General features: G+C 30.8%; 1 pseudogene; it reads right to left on the minus strand.

Annotated features, from left to right (window-relative positions):
* LOC149528689 (protein CHUP1, chloroplastic-like) overlaps nt 1–20,148 on the minus strand; it is a 137,575-nt pseudogene that overhangs the window by 97,450 nt on the left and 19,977 nt on the right.

Consider the following 20,148-nt stretch of genomic DNA (forward strand, 5'->3'; position numbering starts at 1 on the left):
ATCAAAAACAAGATCATGGGTAACCCTAAAGAAACCAATGAGATCCTAAATGCGATGCTTGACAAAAATTATACAATAAAATCATGAATATTTAATTAAGTAAAAGACAACTAAAAAAATATTTGCCATTGCATCTAATTGGAGCTTTAAACCTAACTATGAGAGGGAGAAGAGTAAGATGGATGATGAGGAAAGATATCCAATGAAGAGGGAAAGATGGTAATTAGGGCATAAAATAGATTATTGAGAGAGAGAGAGAGAGAGAGAGAGAGAGAGAGAGAGAGAGAGAGAGAGAGAGAGAGAGAGAGAGAGAGAGAGAGAGAGAGAGAGAGAGAGATGTCTTAAAGAGAGAAATAGAGGGTAAATAAAGGATGACTATAAAAGACAGTAGTAATTGGGACATAGATGTGTGTATGTGTGTATTAGGGAGATGGATGGAGAAGGTATGGTGAATATATTGAAGGAGAGGGAAAGGGAGAGGGAGAGGGAGACGGAGAAGGACAGACAAAAAGCGAGTAATTTTTGATGGTAGATAAGAGACAATGGCAACAAGGTGAGAGACATGAGGTGGAGAAAGAGGGAAAATAAAGAAAAAATATAAAAAGAGTAGGTAGTAGATAACATTTTATACATTAATTAGAGTGAGAGAGATAGATTATAAATAGTGTAAGATTGTAAAAGAGAGTTATTATGGGGATATAGATGTGAATTTTAATGAAAAATAGAGATGGTTAAGATATTGTGAAAGCATGGGGGAAGAGAAAGAGTGAGATAAAGATAGAGAGTAAGTAGCTATACTGGGTAGATAAGGGAGAATGGTGGCAAGGTGAGAGTCACAAGGTAGATAGATAAAGTAAATAAGGTAAATAGATTGAAAATATTCCAATAGTAGGTAGTGGGGGGGGGAGAGAGAGAGAGAGAGAGAGAGAGAGAGAGAGGCGATGAATAGGGGGATTAGATGGTAAGAGGAGGAATTTGAGAGAATGAAAGAGATTAATTAGGGGGATATAGATGTGTTTGTTATAGAGAGAGAGAGAGAGAGAGAGAGAGAGAGAGAGAGAGAGAGAGAGAGAGAGGAGCAATACTAAACCAAATTGAATTCTAACCTTAAGATTATGTTAAATGAAACTTATTCTTAGGTAAAAAACTGAAAAATTATCTCCCTTGCAAGAAAACCATATTGAACCTCAAAATCCTATCTTAATAATTTCTAGCAATAATACTAAACCAAAATAAACTCAAACATAAAACTAAATCAAACCATAATGTGGAAAAAAATTAAACACCACACCTAAACCCTATCCCTATAGATATTAAAAAAACAAATTGGAATCTAAATTGTTAAATTTCTATTTCTAATATGATATTCATGGGAACAACAACGTAAACACCAAATTCTCACCACATTATATGATCATTCGTCTCTTAAATCTTATTCAAATATTTAATAGAAATAATTTATTGGACATGAAAATTTATAATAAATAATTGTTTTATTCTTTTGTGCCACTACTACTATATTATATATATTCTATAATAGACATAAAAGAAAGGTGATATTCCATGATGATTCAATATAGTAATTTATAAAAACTATAATATATAAAAAATTATTCTTTGTACAATCATTCAAAACATAATCTTTGACTAAATCATTTCCCAATATCAAACAAATTTGAAGAGTTTTTTGAACATAAAATCATGGTAGTAGAAAAAATTACTATTGATCACTTACACAGAATTGAATCATTATCAAAAACAAGATCATGGGTAACCCTAAAGAAACCAATGAGATCCTAAATGTGATGCTTGAAAAAAATTATACAATAACCTCATGAATATTTAATTAAGTAAAAGACAACTAAGACCATATTTACTATTGCATCTAATTGGAGTTTTAAAACCAACTATCAAACTTAACACTATATTAATTGAATTGTAGTCCTATACCAAATAGAAATAAAAACCTTAGTAAAATTGACATTAGTGAAAGTGAGGTAGAAGGAAAATAGAAGGATTAGATTGTGAAAGAAGGAACTGGATAGAGTGAAAGAGAATAATTTAGGGGGACATAGGTGTTTTTTTAAAAAGAGAGAGAGAGATAAAAGGTAAATATGGGAATGATACACACACACACACACATACATACATAAAAGAGAGTAATTTTGGGGACATAGATGTGTGTGTATTAGAGAGACAGATGGGAAAAAAATATGGTTAAATTATGGAGGGAGGGAGAGAGGGAGAGGGAAATACAGAAATAGAGTGAGTATATATAGGGGTTAGATAAGAGACAATGGGGACAAGTTGAGAGATTTTAGGTAGAGAAATAAAGTGAATAAGGGAAATATGGCAAGAGTATGTCACCAATAAAATATATAGATTAATGAGTGAGAGAGAGATGTGGTAAATAGGGGGATTAAATGGTAAGAGGAGGAATTAGAGAAAGTGAAAGAGAGTAATTAGGAGGATACATATGTGTGTATTATCTCTCCAATAAAACTTGAATAGAATCCTATCTATAATAATTTCTATAAAGAAATAAACTCAAACATGAAATTAAATCAAACCATAATGTGGAAAAAAAAATTAAATATGACACCTAAACCCTAACCTTTCTCTAAGAAATAATTTGACCATTTATCATGACATTTTTCACTGTTAAATGTTACTATTAAATGAAATTGGGTTAAATCCCTAAGGTAAACTTAGGTCTATCCTTATTCATAATTGATTATTATGATCAACAAAAACTTTAAGCTAACTATAATTTCAAATATACCATAAAAATATCATAGTGCTATACTAAACTATAACTGAATGAATATTAAATTGAATTGATTTCTAACCTTTAGCCAAATTTCTTATATAACCACATTGAACTATAGATCTAACATGCAACGAAAATAAACCATTATTCATTTTAAATCATGATTAACCCAATAAAACTAAAAGGATGACATCAATAGATTAATTTCTATTGAGAACATACATAGAATTGAGTCATTATCAAAAACAAGATCAAAATCTATTAATGGGTAACCCTAAAAAAAGAAATGAGATCCTAAATGCAATGTTTGGTGAAAATTATACAATCATCTGATGATTAATTAATTAATCAATTAACAAAAAAAGCTAATTTCCATTTAAGCTAAATGCTAATGATAAATAATATTTACCCTTGCATCTAATTGACCTATGATAACCTTAAACTGAATAAAACATTAAACAAGAATGAGCCCTAACCCTACCCCTAAATGAAATCAAATTATTATGACCTTGAATCAAATTGAAAGATAACCCTAACCCCAATTTAATAATAAACATATTAAGCCCTAATCCATACATTCAATTAGGTTTAAGATCTTAATCTAAAACCTATGTTTGATTCTATATCTAATGCTATAGAAATCTAATTCTATATATAATCCTAACTCTAACACAAAATAAAATATAACCATAACTTAAAATCTAACCATTGACCATTTTTTAGTAAACAACTCCAACTATAACCCTACATTGTATTAGACCTATTTTACAAATTAAAAAAATAGTCCCACATAAAATTAAATATATAATAAAAATATTATTTTATATTATAAAAGTAATGTACTAATATAATGTTATATAATTAATATTCAAATTTTATTCTTACAACATCACCTCCCAATGCTACAAGCTATATATATATATATATATATATATATATATATATATATATATATATATATATATATATATATATATATATATATATATATATATATATATATATATATATATATATATATATATATATATATTGCCTATAGATATAGAGGCTTTAATTTACTTTGGAAAATATCAAAATTTAAAAATTAAAGCCTTGATATCCCTCGATTTTTTTTGTAAATATTGTATAAATATATAATATATATATAGCTAGTATTTATTAAGAGAACATAGTTAGAGGAGGATCAAGTCTCATGCTCTTTGAAAACATGTCATCACCAAGGCATTATTGGTGCACCTTGTCCATGATAAAGGGATCATCGTGTACTTAATATTTATCACATTCAATATTATTAACTATTCCTATAACAATTATAGTAAGCCATGTTCCATCGAAACAGATGACTTCTACCTTCATTCCCACATGGACATTTATCCTTTTGTAGCTTATATATGTGTCTGAAAAATAAAAAAATAAAATATTTACTAGCAAATATAATACAATTGATTGAGGTAGAATAATTTGAATTAATACTTAAATTGAATTACATCAATACAACTCCTCTTTCTAAATTATCTCCCACCACACCATTGCTTCAACTAACTTGTTTGTTCTTCAATTTTTCATTTAAATTTTTTGTTTTGCATTATTTTTATTTTTATATTCACCAATAAAATATATGTCATGAAGATTAGTGTACACTTCAATATTGATGCCAATATAAGTGGAGGGAAACAATATTAACATTCAAAGAACTTCAAATATAAATGTAAAATTTAAGTGTAAACATATTATAAGGTCTAATAAATTTGAAAATTAAATAATATTTTAGTAAAATGATTGCAGACAACTAGACACTTTTCCCTTTCAATATTATTTACGAGAAATTCAATCCAAGTTTTAAAGAAAAACTATCATTCTTTTTAGATGACTAAGATCTATTTTTTACTAAATATAACCTAAAAATGAATAAAAATAACATAAAATGTATGTAAAAAATTTTATGTAGTAAAGTAACAAAATTTACAATGTAATCACTAGTTATGTAACTAATTTAAATTAGTACCAATTTACTCAGTATAAATGATTTTAAGTAATAACAATTAGTCATATAAACTAAAACCACCACTCTATTTAAACTATAATATAATTTTACTAAATCTAATTTTAAAAATGAATAGGAATAAAATTAAAAAGTAATTAGAAATATGAAAAATTTCTAATTAAAAACTAAATCTATTAGAGTAATAAAATATACAATGCAATCACTAATTATAAAGCTAATTTAGTATATGACTAAATCTAATTAAAATATTGCATAGTAAAACCTCAATTTAACTAATAATAATTATGATGTAGGAGCATCCTGCATGTGAGGGCAATCTTGCATCACCCAATTTTTTTTTTTTTTTTTTATCATTTTTTATTTTAATCAAGACTAGTAGACAATGGGTTACTATTTCTAGGAGCTTACTATTTTTAGTAAGTTTTTCATACAATCTTGTAATATTCTATTTTTCTACATGAAGGTTATTTCCGAATTATAAGCCTACCATAAAAATATCACTGCTCCAGTTTTAGTATTAGAGAAGTTATTGCAGATTTTTGGTGGTAAATTTTGGAGAAAAGTCTTTGGACTTAGTTTTGAAGGCCTTAGAGGCCCTTGATTAGGTCCAAAACTTTGACAAGTGGACACTTGCACGAATCTAATCCTATTAATTAGGAGTTGCAGGTTCCAAAAAGTGATTACAATAGCCAATTAAAGCAATGGTTCGAGAGTTGTGGCCTTCTAAAGTTGGTCTACCTGAAATTTATAAAATAAATATCAAAAGTGTATTTGGCCAACTCTATATGTATCTTTAGGGTCTTTCGGTCCTAGGTATTAAGTTGGACTATTTAGAACCTTCCTAGGTGACATAACACTTGGTGATAGTTCACAACTTTTCCTTTGCAAAACACTGTAATGAAGGCACCAATGTGGGTTAACATATTGTGATTATGATTTCTATAAATACACATTTGCGGTGATGGTAAGATGTCCCTATTTTGTTCTCACAATTTTTGTTGTTTCTTTGTTTCTGTTATGTGTTGATGGTATTAAGGGGTGCACCCTTCATCAAGTGGTATTAGAGTTAGAGTTCTTGAGCATGTGAACAAATCACCAACTATGGGGAAATTTGCAATAGGAAAGTGGTTTAGGCTGAATGTGTTGATAGATCATTATTTCTGAAGTAATTTGCACTAGGATTTCATTCAAAGCTCATAAATGCCTCCACAAAGAGTGTGTGGTGGAAGAGTTGTAGCTATTACACCTTATGGTTTTAGAGCCCTCCAAAGACAAATGCAATAATTGGAAGGAAAAATGTGCAGAGGAATAAATTATTATGTAAGAGATGAAAGCGAGTATTAGGACAACGAAGAAACTACTGAAGTAAAGACAGTTCTAAACCCAAACAAAGAGAGGCTTTTATGGGCATCTCTGAGATTGGAAAAAGACCTAAGTTTGCGGTTCCCATATTTTTCAAAAATCTTAACATAGAGGAGCTTATCAATTTGATTAATGAATTGGAGGAGTACTTTGAGTATGAAGATATTGAGGATCCTAATAGAGTTAAGTTTGAAAAAGAAAAACTGAAGGGACATGCAAATATATGGTAGCAGGAGATTTAGTTGGAGTAAAATAGAAGGGAAAAGGGAAAAAAAACTAGATGGGATCAGAAGATAGATAAAATGAAGCAAAAATTCATCACTATGGATTATGAGCTTGATCCGTTGAAGAAAATTCAAAGGTTGAAGCAAGCAAGAAAAATCCATTCAAGAGTATACTGAAGAGTTCTACCAAGCTCTCACTAGAAATGGCCATCCCAAAGCTCATAAGGAGAAATCGGTATGCTATCTTAATGCGTTAAGGGAAATAATTTGAGAGGGCACAAGTCTTATTTGAGTGACCAATATTGAGGAGGTGTACTAGTTTTCCCTAAGAGTTGCAGAGAAGCTAAAAAAATGTTTGATAATAAGAATAGTGGTAGAAGTCATGGTGGAAGACCTAGTGGATGATCTCATGGATGTTGAAATGATGATGAAAAGAACAAGGATGAGGCTGGAAGTAGCAGTCAAAACCTGAGGGAAAAAATTTTGCATCATTTTCATGATCAGAAAAATAGAGATTAGAGAGGAAGACACAGAGGACAATGATGTCAAATAGGAGGTTTCCAAGGAAAATGTTCTCACTATGAAGAAGAAGGGAATAGAATATTTGAATGTTCCCAGTCAAAAGGAAGGATAGATCAAAGAACCAAAGGAAAAACTAGATTTGCACATGTTGATGAAGATGTCAGATCATCACATTCTGAAGATGTTGAAAGAGGAGAAGTCATACTCAATAGAAGACTCTTACTATGTGTTGAGAATAAACCTGATCAATGGAGGACTTTGTTTAATACTAGGTGCAAATGTGAAGGTAAGTGTTGTGATGTGATCATTGATGGTGGAAACAATTACAATCTAGTGTCAAAAAAATATGGTCACAAGTTGAAGCTGAAGAGGCATAAACACTCATGTCCACACCATATTGCTTGGGTGATAGATGATGATAAGGTCATTGCCAATGAGAAATGCTTAGTGAAGTTCAAGATCGAAAGCTATGAGATGAGGCATTGTTTGATATGATACATATGGACATATGCCATATTTTGTTGGGTAGGCCATGGTAGTTTGATAGGTATGTTATACATGATGGGAAAGAAAATACCTACACTTTGACTAAGGATTAAGTGAAACATAAGTTGAAGTCATTAAAGGAGAGAGAATAAAAGGTATTTCGTGCTGCTAGAATATGTTTCATTGATGGAAAGAAGTTTCCCAATGGTATGAAGTGTGAGAATATGGGTTTTGTTGTAATTTCAAAAGATGGTAAAGAATAAGTAGAGGAAGTACCTATATAAGTTGCATATTTTTTGGGAGAGTTTCTTGATATTGTACCACATAATGTAGCTAATGGATTAGCCCCAATGACAAAGATCATTCAGTAGATGGATTTGATTCGAGGAGCCCATTTTCCAAAAAAGACAATGCACAAAATGACACTAGCAGAAAGTGAAGAGTTGAAAAAACAAGTTCATGAGTTATTGTAGAAAGGGTTGATTAGAGAGAATCTGGGTCCATGTTTTTTACTAATAGTTTTAACAACAAAGAGGAATAGAGAATGGAGGATGTACATAGTCTCTCAAGCTATTAACAAGATCATAGTCAAATACAAATTTCCATTGTCAAGGATGGATGATATTATGGCTTGTTTTAATGGAGCTATGTATTTCACAAAGATAGATCTAAAGAGTGGATACTATCAGATTCACATCAGAGAAGGTGATGAATGGAAGACTACTTTCAAGACAAGGGAAGGACTATATGACTAGTTAGTCATGCCTTTTGGGCTAATCAATGCAACAAGAACTTTCATGAGGCTCAGGAATGAGGTACTAAAGGAATTTATAGGTAAGTTTGTCATTGGTTACCTACATGATGTTTTGATCTTTAGTGAGACATTAGAGGAGAATTTGATGAATATTTTATTTAAGGTGTTTTATAAGTTGAAGAAAGAGAAGTTGCCAATAAATCAAAAGAAGAGTAGTTTTTTGAAGAAAGGGTTGGTATACCTACTATTTGTAGTCTTAGTAGAAGGTGTGAAAATGAACTTGGAGAAAATGAAGGTCATCCCTTAATGGCCTTCTCCAAAAAGTGTTATAGAGGTAAGATCCTTTCATGGATCAGCTAGTTTTTATAGAAAGTACATCAGAGGTTTTAGTTTTATTTGTGGATGCTTGACTAAAATGATGAGAGGGGATAAGAAAAAATTTAAGTACATAAGAGTTTCAAACTATTGAAATAGAAATTTATAAAGCTACCTATTTTAGGACTTTCAGATTTTATCAAGGTATTTCAAGTAGCCTGTGATGCTAGTGGTACTATAATAGGAGTTTTTTTTAGACAAGAAGGTAGAGCTATTGCTTAATTTAATGAGAAGTTGAATGATGAAAAAATAAAGTATCTTGTTTATGATGATACATTTTATGATATAGTTAAAGCATTAAATAAGTGGAGACACTATCTTCTTCCTAAGGAGTTTGTTTTGTATACTAATAATCAACCTTTGAAATATTTCAATAGTCAAGGAAAACTAACCCAAAGGAATTTGAAGTGGGTTGAGTTTTTATAAAGTTATACATTTGTTTAAAAACATAGGAGTGGAAAGTCTAATACAGCTACAGATGCTCTTAGCAAAAGACAACTTTTGCTAACAAAAATGTAGATTGAGGTAGTTGGGTTCAAGGAACTCAAGAATTTGTATCCAAATGGTCCTAATTTGGTGAAGTGTGGAAGGCTTGTATATAATATGTTACAAGATTTAGGACAAAGATGTTGGTTTTATGATATAGGATAATATGTTGTTCAAAGGAATCTAGTTGTGCATTCCAAGAAGTTTAATGAGAGAGAATTTGATCAAGGAGAAACATAGTGGAGGATTGGTTGGACACTTCGGTAGAGGTAAAACCATTGCTTTGGTTGTTGAGAACTATTATTGGCCATACTTGTAGAAAGATGTGAAGAAATTTATACATAGTTGATGAGTATGTTAGATGCCAAAAGGAGTAGAGTAGAATACTAATTGTATTAGCCATTATGTGTACCAAAGTAGCCATGGGAGGATGTTAGCATGGATTTTGTTCTTGAATTACCAAGGACTTAGTGAGGGCATGATTCTAGTTTTGTGGTGGTTTACAAGTTTTCAAAGATGGCACATTTCATTCTTTGTAAGAAGACTAGTGATGTTGTTCATGTGGCAAAGTTTTTTACAGAGAAGAGGTGAGGCTCATGATCTGCCAAAGAGTATTGTTTTAGATCAAGATACCAAATTCATTTGGATTTTTTGGCATAAATTATGGAAGAAAATGAAGACCAATTTAAAGTTTAGTTCATCACATCATCCATAGATTGATGGATAGATGGAAGTTGTGAACTGTAGTTTAGGAAATTTGTTGAGAAGTTTGGTTAGAGACAAGCCAAAAGGATGGGATATGATTTTACCACAAGCACAATTTTCATATAATAATTATCTCAAAAATAAAACTAGTAAATAATCATTCTAGATTGTATATGGGACTAGTCCAAGAAATGGTTCTAAAATGAGACAATTTGATAAAGGAGAGATAGGTAGTGCTAAAACAGAAGATTTTGTTGAACATTTGAAAAATATCCATGAGGAGGTGAGGAAGAACATTATATAGATGAATACATAGTATAAAGCTAAGGAAGGTGTGAAAAGGAGGTATAAGGAATTTCACATTGGGGATGAAGTTATGAAACATTTGAGAAAAGAGCATTTTTTGATGGGTACATATAATAAGCTAAAGATTTCTTATTGGAACATATAGTAAGTTGATGATGAAGAAGTTTGGACTTTGTAAGATCTTTAAGAATTTTTATAGCGGTGATGCTTATGAAGTTGAGTTACCTAATGATATGGATATATCTCCTATATTGAATATTGTAGGCATAAGTAGCTTCCATATACTCTGCCTCTGTAGTGGATAAAACAACCACATCTTGTCTCTTTATCATCCAACTAATTAATCTTGGGTCAAATGTTTCCTAAATTATTTGATGGTTTGATTAATCCTTATTGTGATATGAATCACATTAGATAATATATAAATATTGAGGTTATATGGTACAATTTCTATTAATAATGTAACAAAATTTTCAAAACATAAACTTACGTAAATATTTATCGAGGTTATTAGTATTGTTCTATTTTAATGTTTTACAAGAGTTGTTTACGTACATTGTTCCAGTCTCGTTTCATCATGCATGGAATTTTTCATGAAGAAATAGGCTCTTAGTATGCTATTCTTGTACAACTATACTCTACTCAAAATTGTTCATTGCAATCCTTTCAATTAGCACACTTTACGAATGCCATCTTGTATGGATTCTTTGTGCCTTTACATGCATTTTATATTTTTCAAGAAAATTGTTTCTTTCCTTTTTTTTGAAAAAAATGGTGAAGGAAGTTTGAGGACATTGCATCTCCATTAGTTCCATTGCTAGAGTTATAAATGCAACTATTTCAACTCAAAATTAGTAGTTAGCCATTTGCATACAATCATGCATTAGACTAATTTCATAGAGAATTGATATGTTCATTCTAAGGACTCAAATATGTGGTTATTACAAACTTGGTAATGAGATATTGGAGGCATTGGAAAAAGAGACAACAAAAATATGTGATATTGTATTGATTTGAATTGACATTTAGTGTGGATATTTAAGTTGATAGACTTACCCCTTGCCAAATACTTTCGGTTTTGTTCAAATTTACTCATAGTTTTATGTCATAAGAAGTGGATTTGTCATCTACTATCACCATAAAATGTTGTGTTTTCCATCGTATATTGGTCAACACAAATTACATGTCCTAAATATTTCGTGATTAAATCTAGTTAAAGATGACAAATCTAGGTTAGCACATCTATATGAGAATATCATAGTAATAGAGAATACCAGCTTATAGAAAATATTTCTACATTTATGTATGGAAGTAGCATTTATCTATGGAAGGAATATTGGGATAGAGAAATTATTTTTTATTTGTTGGTGAAAATTTAGATAATTTTTCTTTTTGAATAGTTGGATTTTTTAGATTCCTACTTAGTGATCTTGGTACTATAGATCTTGAAGATATAAGTATAAGAGGTTTTCTAAGCTCAGAGATAGTTAGAGGAAAATGAATTTTAGATCACTTATATACAATACTATTTTGTTAATCAATTTATATATTGTAGATAGGAGAATTCACATTGGATATTATCTAAATGACTAATTGAAGAACTAAATTATAAGTTGCATTTAGTTAAATTTTATTAAAAGAAAAATGGAATAGTTATCTAATTGTAGATGGTCTGCAATAGTGACTTATTATGCCAAATCTCTCAAGACATGCAAAATGTTTGAAAAAATGTCTCCATGCAATTTTTTGATGTAATTTTGATGGCTTCAAAATTAGTTGATAAATATTAGGGCCATAAGGATTAGTTGGTAGTTCCAACCATATTGCTATCAACAAAACTAAGCATTTGATCATTAAAAGAATGAGATGGTAGAGTTAATATAGTAATTGCAAATCTATAGCACATTTTCTACAATGTAGATAAAGAATTCCGCATGCATCTCAATTGATTGGAAAAATAATCACTATTGGGAAACATCTTTACTACGAAATGGAATTATTAAGGAGTGTTCGATGGGTTAATAAATTTAATTGTTAGTGTTACCTATTTTGGTATACAAAATCAACATCTTATTTTAAATAGGAAAAAAAAACTAAAGATGAAAAAGTTCCACATCGAACTATTACACAAAGTAAATACATCACTATTTATTCGTTAACATATGGGGAAAGAAAGCATACCAAAAATGAATTCTTTTCATCCAACCAGTGTAAAATGTTAACAACATCTTTAATGTTTGTATAGATGGCTAGAAAAAATTCATTAACGAGTGATTGAACAAAGCCACCTTGAGTTTCTACATCAACTTTGACCTGCCATTGTGAAGGACAGTAGAACAAACCATTCCATTCTATTTCATGGAGAAAATAATCTCTGCAACTATGTAGCTATACCATAGAAATTAAGATCAATAATATTTGAACTATCACTACAAATGTGGAACTCTTTTGGAATAATTCCACCTTTGAATGAGTAATTATTGATGTTTGTTACAACCAAATAGTAGGATGTTATTGACAACTTCTGGCCCATAAGTTGGTGACTAAGTAAACTTGCAATTCTATCATCTTTCACCTCCTTCACACATGAAGCCGGCTGAGATTTTCTTGGTTCTAAAAAATGTAAATATCTCTATGTATAGAGAGGTAATTGCTTCCATTGTTGTTCCTTACTCTTAGATTTATTTATATTTTTCCCACATGGTATTAGAGTATAATTGACTATATTTATATGGTTGAGATGGTGATTATGTCGAATAATCTTTCATTTGAATTTTTAAAGGAATAAATGAGGAAATTTGAAATTGTCACTGTGATTGTGAAATGTAGTAAAATGATAGGTTAATTCAAAGAAAGTGTTATTTGTGGATTAATCAAAATGGAAAAGGAATATAAAAGAGTGTTAAAGAAAAATACAAATTTAATTTCTAAGATAGACATTTTAGAAGAAGAATTAATAAATGCCAACAAGGAAAATGGAGGTATAATTTGTGAGAAGAATTTTTTGCAAGAAGAGCTAACACAATTAAGAAATGAAATGAATATAGAAAGATGCAATTTTTTAAATCAAATTAATGACCATATAGAAGAAAATGGAGAGCTAGAGGAAAAATTAAAGTTGTTGGATAATGTTAAGAAAAGAAATGACAAACTAGAGGAGGAAATGAAGAAAGTAAAAGAAGAGAATTACTTGCTAAAGGAGGAATTACAAGAGAAAATGAAGAAAGTAAAAGAAGAAAATGACTTGTTAAAGGATGAACTAAATCAATATGTCGTTGAAAGAAATGCATGTGTGAAAGAAAAATTAGTATGTGATGTTTCATGTAGTACAAATTATTTGGATTCACCACTAGAAAAGTGTGACTCTATTGAGATTGGTTGTGATAAAGAACATGAAAATGTGGCATCAAATACTATTAGTTGTGATGATAAGAATGTTGGATGGAATATAATGAATAAAATGGGTTACAAAGGTAAAGGATTGGGAAAACATGAACAAGGAATCATAGAGCCTATTGAGCCAATCATGAGACTGATGTACAAAGGACTAGGATATATGACAAATGAAAGAAATGATTACATGGATTTAATCGAAAAAATTCAATGTAAACAATATATGAAATGTTCAAATTGTAATAGGAAAGGGCACACAAAAGATAAGTATTGGGATCTACATCCATGTAGTCTATGTGGATTAAAGAGTCATTGTGAAAAGAAATGTTGGAACAAAAGTGTAAAAATAATTCTACAGAGAAATGCTTCAAAATGGACATTAGATGGAGTTATGGATCAAGTTGGAAAATCATCATAGGTATGATTATAGGTTTGTTTAGATACAAATGTTTGAGTGTGAGGAATAACCAAAACCTATCGAAATGTGAACTTTCAAGAAGGATTTGAAATGGTTCGTGCAAATTAGAATCATCATCTAGTAAGTCATCCATGAAAAGTGACACTTCATTACAAAGAAAAGCGTAAAGAAAGTATTTTTCCTTACCACAAACCCTTCAATAGACTTTTAACTATTTCACCTAAACAGATAGTTTTGGATTACCAAAAACCCTTCAAGAACTCATTTTACTCAAAAGAAGGTGGATGAAAATTTTTATAGGCAACTTGTTGGTAGTCTCTTATATCTTACCATAACTAGACCAAATATTGCATATGATGTTGGTTTGGTATCTAGGTACATGGAAAATCCACATTATGATCATTGGAAAGATGCTAAGAGGATTTTGAGATACATCAAAGGCACTTCCATGCTTGACATTGAGTACAAACATGAAGGAGAACCTACTTTAAAGTAGGTTATATGGATTTTGATTATGCAGGAGATATTGATGACATAAAATCAACTTCAAGATACATCTTTCATCTTGGATCGAGACCAAGTTCTTAGAGTAACAAGAAGCAATCAACAATATCACTTTCATCAACATAGGTAGAATATATAATTGGTGCATCAAAGACATCTCAAGAAGCTCTATGGATTAGAAGACTACTTCAAAAGACACATCATCAACAATCTCATCCAACCACCATATTTTGTGACAACCAAAGCACCATCAAGCTCACAAATAATCTTGTATACCATACTAGGTCCAAACACATTGAATTTCATCATCACTTCTTTCATGACTTAATGGAGAGTAAAGTAGTGGACCTACACTTCTGTGGCACTAAAGATCAAATTGCAGGTATATTTACCAAAGTGTTATCCATTTTCAAATTTCTCAAGTTTAGAACCTTGCTATATCTCAAAGAGGTTGATGTTTGAATTCACTCTTGTAATAATTTCTCCCACTTAAAGATGCATTAGTGGTAAAAATTAAGGGAAGGTGTTGGAATAATTCCACCTTTGAATAAGTAATTATTGTTGTTTGTTACAACTTAACTAAAAATTGTTATATACATCTTCTAGTCCATTAATTAATGACTGAGTAAACTTGTAGTTCTGTAATCTTTACCTTCTCAACACATGAATTCAGTAGAGATTTTCTTGGTTCTAGAAAATGTAAATGTCTTTATATAAAGAGAGGTAATTATAGTGCAATAATATATAAAAAGAAAATAATATTTTTCTCTTTCAATATGTTTTGTGTTGGAACAATTCCACCATTGAATGAGTAATTATCACTAAAGGGTTTGTGCTAAGCCAAAACCACTTGTTTGGGTGAAAAACCCTAAAGAAAAGTAGTTGCACTAGTTGGGGGAAATCCCAAAAGGTTTAGCGTGAACCAATTAAAAACCAAAAAGTATAATAACAACAGGAATGAATTTTCCATAGTGATAGTGAGAGGAGAAACCAAAAAAACATTATGTTTTAAATGGGAACCTTAAAAGGTTTAATGCCAGGACCAATCCTATTTAAATTTCTTATTGTAATTTCTCTCACTTAAAGATGCATTAGTGGTAGAAATTAAGGGAAGGGTTTGGAATAATTCCACTTTTGAAAGATAAATTATTGATGTTTGCTACAACTAAATAGTAGGTTGTTATTGACAACTTCTAACCCATCAATTGGTGACTGAGTAAACTTGTAGTTCTATCATCTTTTACCTCCTCCACACATGAAGTCAATTGAGATTTTCTTGGTTCTAGAAAATGTAAACCTCTCTATATATAAAGGTAATTTCATTGCAAATTAATCAATAAAAGTTATTTTCTCTTCCAATATGTTTTCCCCTACTATTCCTTATAGATTTATTTATATTTTCTCTACAAACTTATAACTAATAGATATTTAGATCCGTTCTCCAGATCTCCAATTAAGTTATTATGAGCATGTGGCATATCTCACATCAATGACCTCCTTTTGGGCTTCTCTTTTCACAAAATATAGGTAAAACGCAACTATTTGCGGCACTCTATGAACTTTATCTCCTATTTTTGGCGGTGGAGTGGGAGGCATCCCAAAAAAAGCTATAGATGGGGGTATGGGTGGAGGAGTTGGCATGTGAATGTCACTTGAAGATTTAAATGGAATACCATTATGTGTTAGAAAAGCCATGGAAGGCTTGTGGTGTGCCTTTTCAACCTTTGGGGCCCTCTTTTGTACTTTTGCAAGTTTCATTTTTCTGATTTTTGGCTCTTGACTTGGATTGTTACAAATGGAGTTAGTTTCACAATCTTCAAATTTCAAGAGTTTCTAGGATCTTCTTTCCTATTAAATTTTTTGGTCTCACATCTTCACTAAGTGACTCTATTTTAAAATTTTCTTAATTTTTTCTCATTCGGTCTTTGTTATGTTTTTCCTTTAATATCATTCTCTCATTGCAATGCTAACTAGTGCCTATATATTGAGCCAGGCTTTGACACAAGTCTACGGGAAACAACCACACTAATTGATGAATCCTTCAATTCTAAAGATGTTTCTGACATGTTACTGATATCACTTTCAGATGAACTAGTTGATGGCATTTCTACACCATGTGCCTCAAGAAATTTCATTGCTATATCATGGGTATCAATTAATGTATAAGAATCAACTGTGTCCTTATGTCATAATCAACTTCCTTTCTAAAGAAGTCAATGGAACATCTTTGTCATGGGCTCTTTTTCCTATTGATGGAACCATTTCCTCTTCTATCCTATGTTGATGCACCTAGAAATTCCAAAGAGCCATCCTTACTTCTTCCCCATATTCTAATTTTGTGGATCAAGCTAAACTCTTTTTATCTAGTTTCTCTGCTAGATGCACTATCCAAAGATAAGTCATCAAAATCAACACTTTTAGAAGGTTTGGATGTCCTAGATGATGCACTCTCAAAGTCATTATTTATGAACTCTTTTTGATGCAATGTATTCTAACATAAGCTATTTTCCTTCTCAAGGGATCTTGGGCTCAAGCATTTGTTGAGATCTTGTGTAGTCACTTCCCCTAGAGGAGCTTTGTAGTTCCTCAACTCATAGCATAGGCATGCATCAACCCATCTCAAATAAACTAATTCCACAACTTGACTGAATCAATTATTTTGTGGTCCTATTTTCTTTGATAGATCTTTATTCTCATGCCTAAATAAATTTACCTCCTCTCTTTTCTTCTCAATAACCTATGTCTATAGTTTAAGAAAAAAATCAATACCTTTTGTTTGAACCAAAGAACCATATTAGACACATAGAGAACAATTCAAGCACAAAGTTGGAAATTGGAAAAACCTTATGACTCATATACAACTTGGATAGACCTAGAGAAATATAGATGGAAAATATACTTCGGTAATTTTAGAGAGGGAAGTGAGTTTTGCTTCTACATAGTCCAGTTTCACTATAAACCACCACTTTTCTTGTTGCAACACTTTTTGACCCTTCTTAATTTAACTACTTCCACTTCTAGTTCTTTCAACCACTATAATTTTGTCTCCAATTCAAAATTATTTTCAAAAGCATATTTCTCCTTATCTTCAAGAATTGTGATTCTTTGTTGAAGCATATGAAGTTTCTCATTTGACTCTTTATCATCAATTTGTATCTATCTTTGTAGATCCTCTATGATTGATCTAGCAGATCTAAGCTCTACGTTAACTAAAGAAGCTTCTGCTAATTCCTCTTCAAGTTTCTTCTTTTGGGTTTCCAAAGCATATATTTTTATATTAATAATTCAAATCTCAACTCCATTAAACTATAGTCAACTTTGCAATTCAACAATTGTAATACTTGAGTAATTCATTTTCATAACTTTCTTCCCTTAGGCCCTTAATCTTTCAATTTTTGCACTCGTATTTGTCATTTCCTCCTTGTGCATATGCCTATCATTCTTAGGCATTACATCAAAATCTATCTCCATAGATTATTTATCCTTATCACCATATTGTACAATTTTAGAAGACTCATCTTGGGGTGGAAACCAAAACTCCTCTAATACAAGATCACTAAATTTTGGCAGGAGAATCTATTCATCATCAGACAAGTTCTTGTTGCTTGATGATGTACTATGGAAAACAACTCTTTTAGCCTCCTCCTCCTACTACAAATCCCACCAAAGAATAACATGATTATTTATTTGTTTAAGGGGTGTAAACTTAAACTTCTATTCCTTCATATCAACCATGGTACCATACAGGTTACCCTACTTCAATAATCAAATTACAATTTATGTCTCTTCTAGGTGGGTTAATAAGGACTAGCTAATATGCTAAATAAGAATTTTCTACTCATATTTTACTAACAAGAATACTTTTCTCTTTACCTTATCTATTGCATTTGTACCTAATTACATTTAAACCTCAAGAAAAATTTAGGAAGTACATCAGACCTTGGCAATTCTTGTTGACTAATTATAAGAAGTGTACAAAAACCAAACAACATGAGAAGTTGCTAATTGTTAAAAATCATTATGTGAAAAGTTGAAGGAAGAGGTACCAATAAAAGGAAGAATATAAAGTTACTTCTTGCTTTTGAGTTCAGTGAATACATAAACTAAAATAGACAAGCTAACAAAAAGGCCTATCTTTACCATCATATATGGAAATTTTCTATTTTCTCACTCACTCACTGATTTAAGCAATCCATCAAAAATAATGTAACCTCTTTCATTCTTCAAAGAAAGGAAATTCAAATGCTCCTTAAAGAAATGACTTTGAGAACTACAAAATAAAGCAAACAAGAGTTGAAAGCACAAGGAAATCAACTTAGAAAAGCTGACATAGAATTTGTTAGCAATAAGTTCAATTAAAAATGAATAAAAGAAAAAAATTATAACCAGGATTTCCTTTAATTTTAATTTTGATAAAAATTGAGTTAACAGAAACATATATATTTATTCCCCAAAGATATGACTGGTCCATCATCATTTAATTTTTGTAATGACAACATATCAATAAAGATATGTCAATTAAGTCTTACAGGAAAATTTTGTACAATACTTGATCAATCTCCACGTGCCTCCCCAAGCAAAAAACATTTCCAACAATCATTTTGCGACAATTAATAACTACTACAAGTCTAATATTTAATGTTAAATTTAATGGAAAAGCAACTCTGATTTGAGAAAATTCAACTATTATAATCAAAAATCGTTGAAATTAATCATTTCATCTCAAATTAGGTGGCCAAGGCTATGAAAAAATAAAATCACAAACCTAAAAAAAAATTCTTGTCACAAGTATATGCCAAGTGAGCTCGGCAACAAGCAATGCCAAGTGAGTTCGATAGCCACTACAAAGTGGTGCTCAGTAGAAGAGGATGCCAAGTGAGCTCGGTAATAACTATAGAAAGAACTCAGTGAGAGTAACAAAGAGAGGACTTGGTAAAGACCAAATTGAGTCGGTTCTAAACCAAACTTACAACTTAGATTTTTCCACCATTAAAATGATAGAGCCAAAGTGGGAAGCTTTTAACAATGAACTTCCCAAATGCAATAAATAAAGGAAGAACAATAGATTCTAGTATGCCTACTTTCCTGCTTGCTTTCTATTCAAATATGATAAAACTATTACAAAATCTAGAAGCACTCAGCTTCAACTAGAAAATTGTAAAATAACCCTAAAATATTCAGATTGAAAAAACTTAAAACTTCAACTTGTAGCTCTAATGGATGCTTACAATAATGCTTGGAGCAATTACTACTTCAATGAAAAAATTCAATAAACAATGAACTTACAGAATGACAAGAGAAAACACATGCATCTGTAGACACGAGAACAAACTTCCTTCTATTTTATAAATGATTGGATTTGCTAATCAATTTCCTTCTTCGCTCTATATTCTTGCACTTCTCTACTCTACAACTCTTCAACTGACTGAGTGAATTCAATTCATTCCTTTTGTCTCTCTTCAAAAAAAATTTTCCCCCTCTTCAAAATTTGAAACTCACCTACCAAGCATTAATATTTCAGATGCAGTTAGGATGGTAGGTGGGTATTTGCCTCCAGGGACAAATGACTATCTGCATTTAATATTTCAACACTCCCCTTTTGGCTCAAGCCAAACAAATAAGGATCACTTCTAATCCAAATCAACTAAACTAAGACTCTCTCTTAGGTGTACAAAAGTTCCAATGCCTAAAGGCTTTGTGAAAATGTCTACTAATTGCTGGTCACACTTACAAAATTCCATTTTGTTATCCCTATTATCCACCAACTCTCTGATGAAGTGATATCTAATCACTATATGCTTGCTTCTCCCATCAAAGACTAGATTATTAGACAAT

The sequence above is a fragment of the Cupressus sempervirens genome, chromosome 11 (genome assembly GCF_028749045.1).
Source record: "Cupressus sempervirens isolate cs-2001-9-10 chromosome 11, ASM2874904v1, whole genome shotgun sequence".
Lineage (NCBI taxonomy): Eukaryota > Viridiplantae > Streptophyta > Pinopsida > Cupressales > Cupressaceae > Cupressus > Cupressus sempervirens.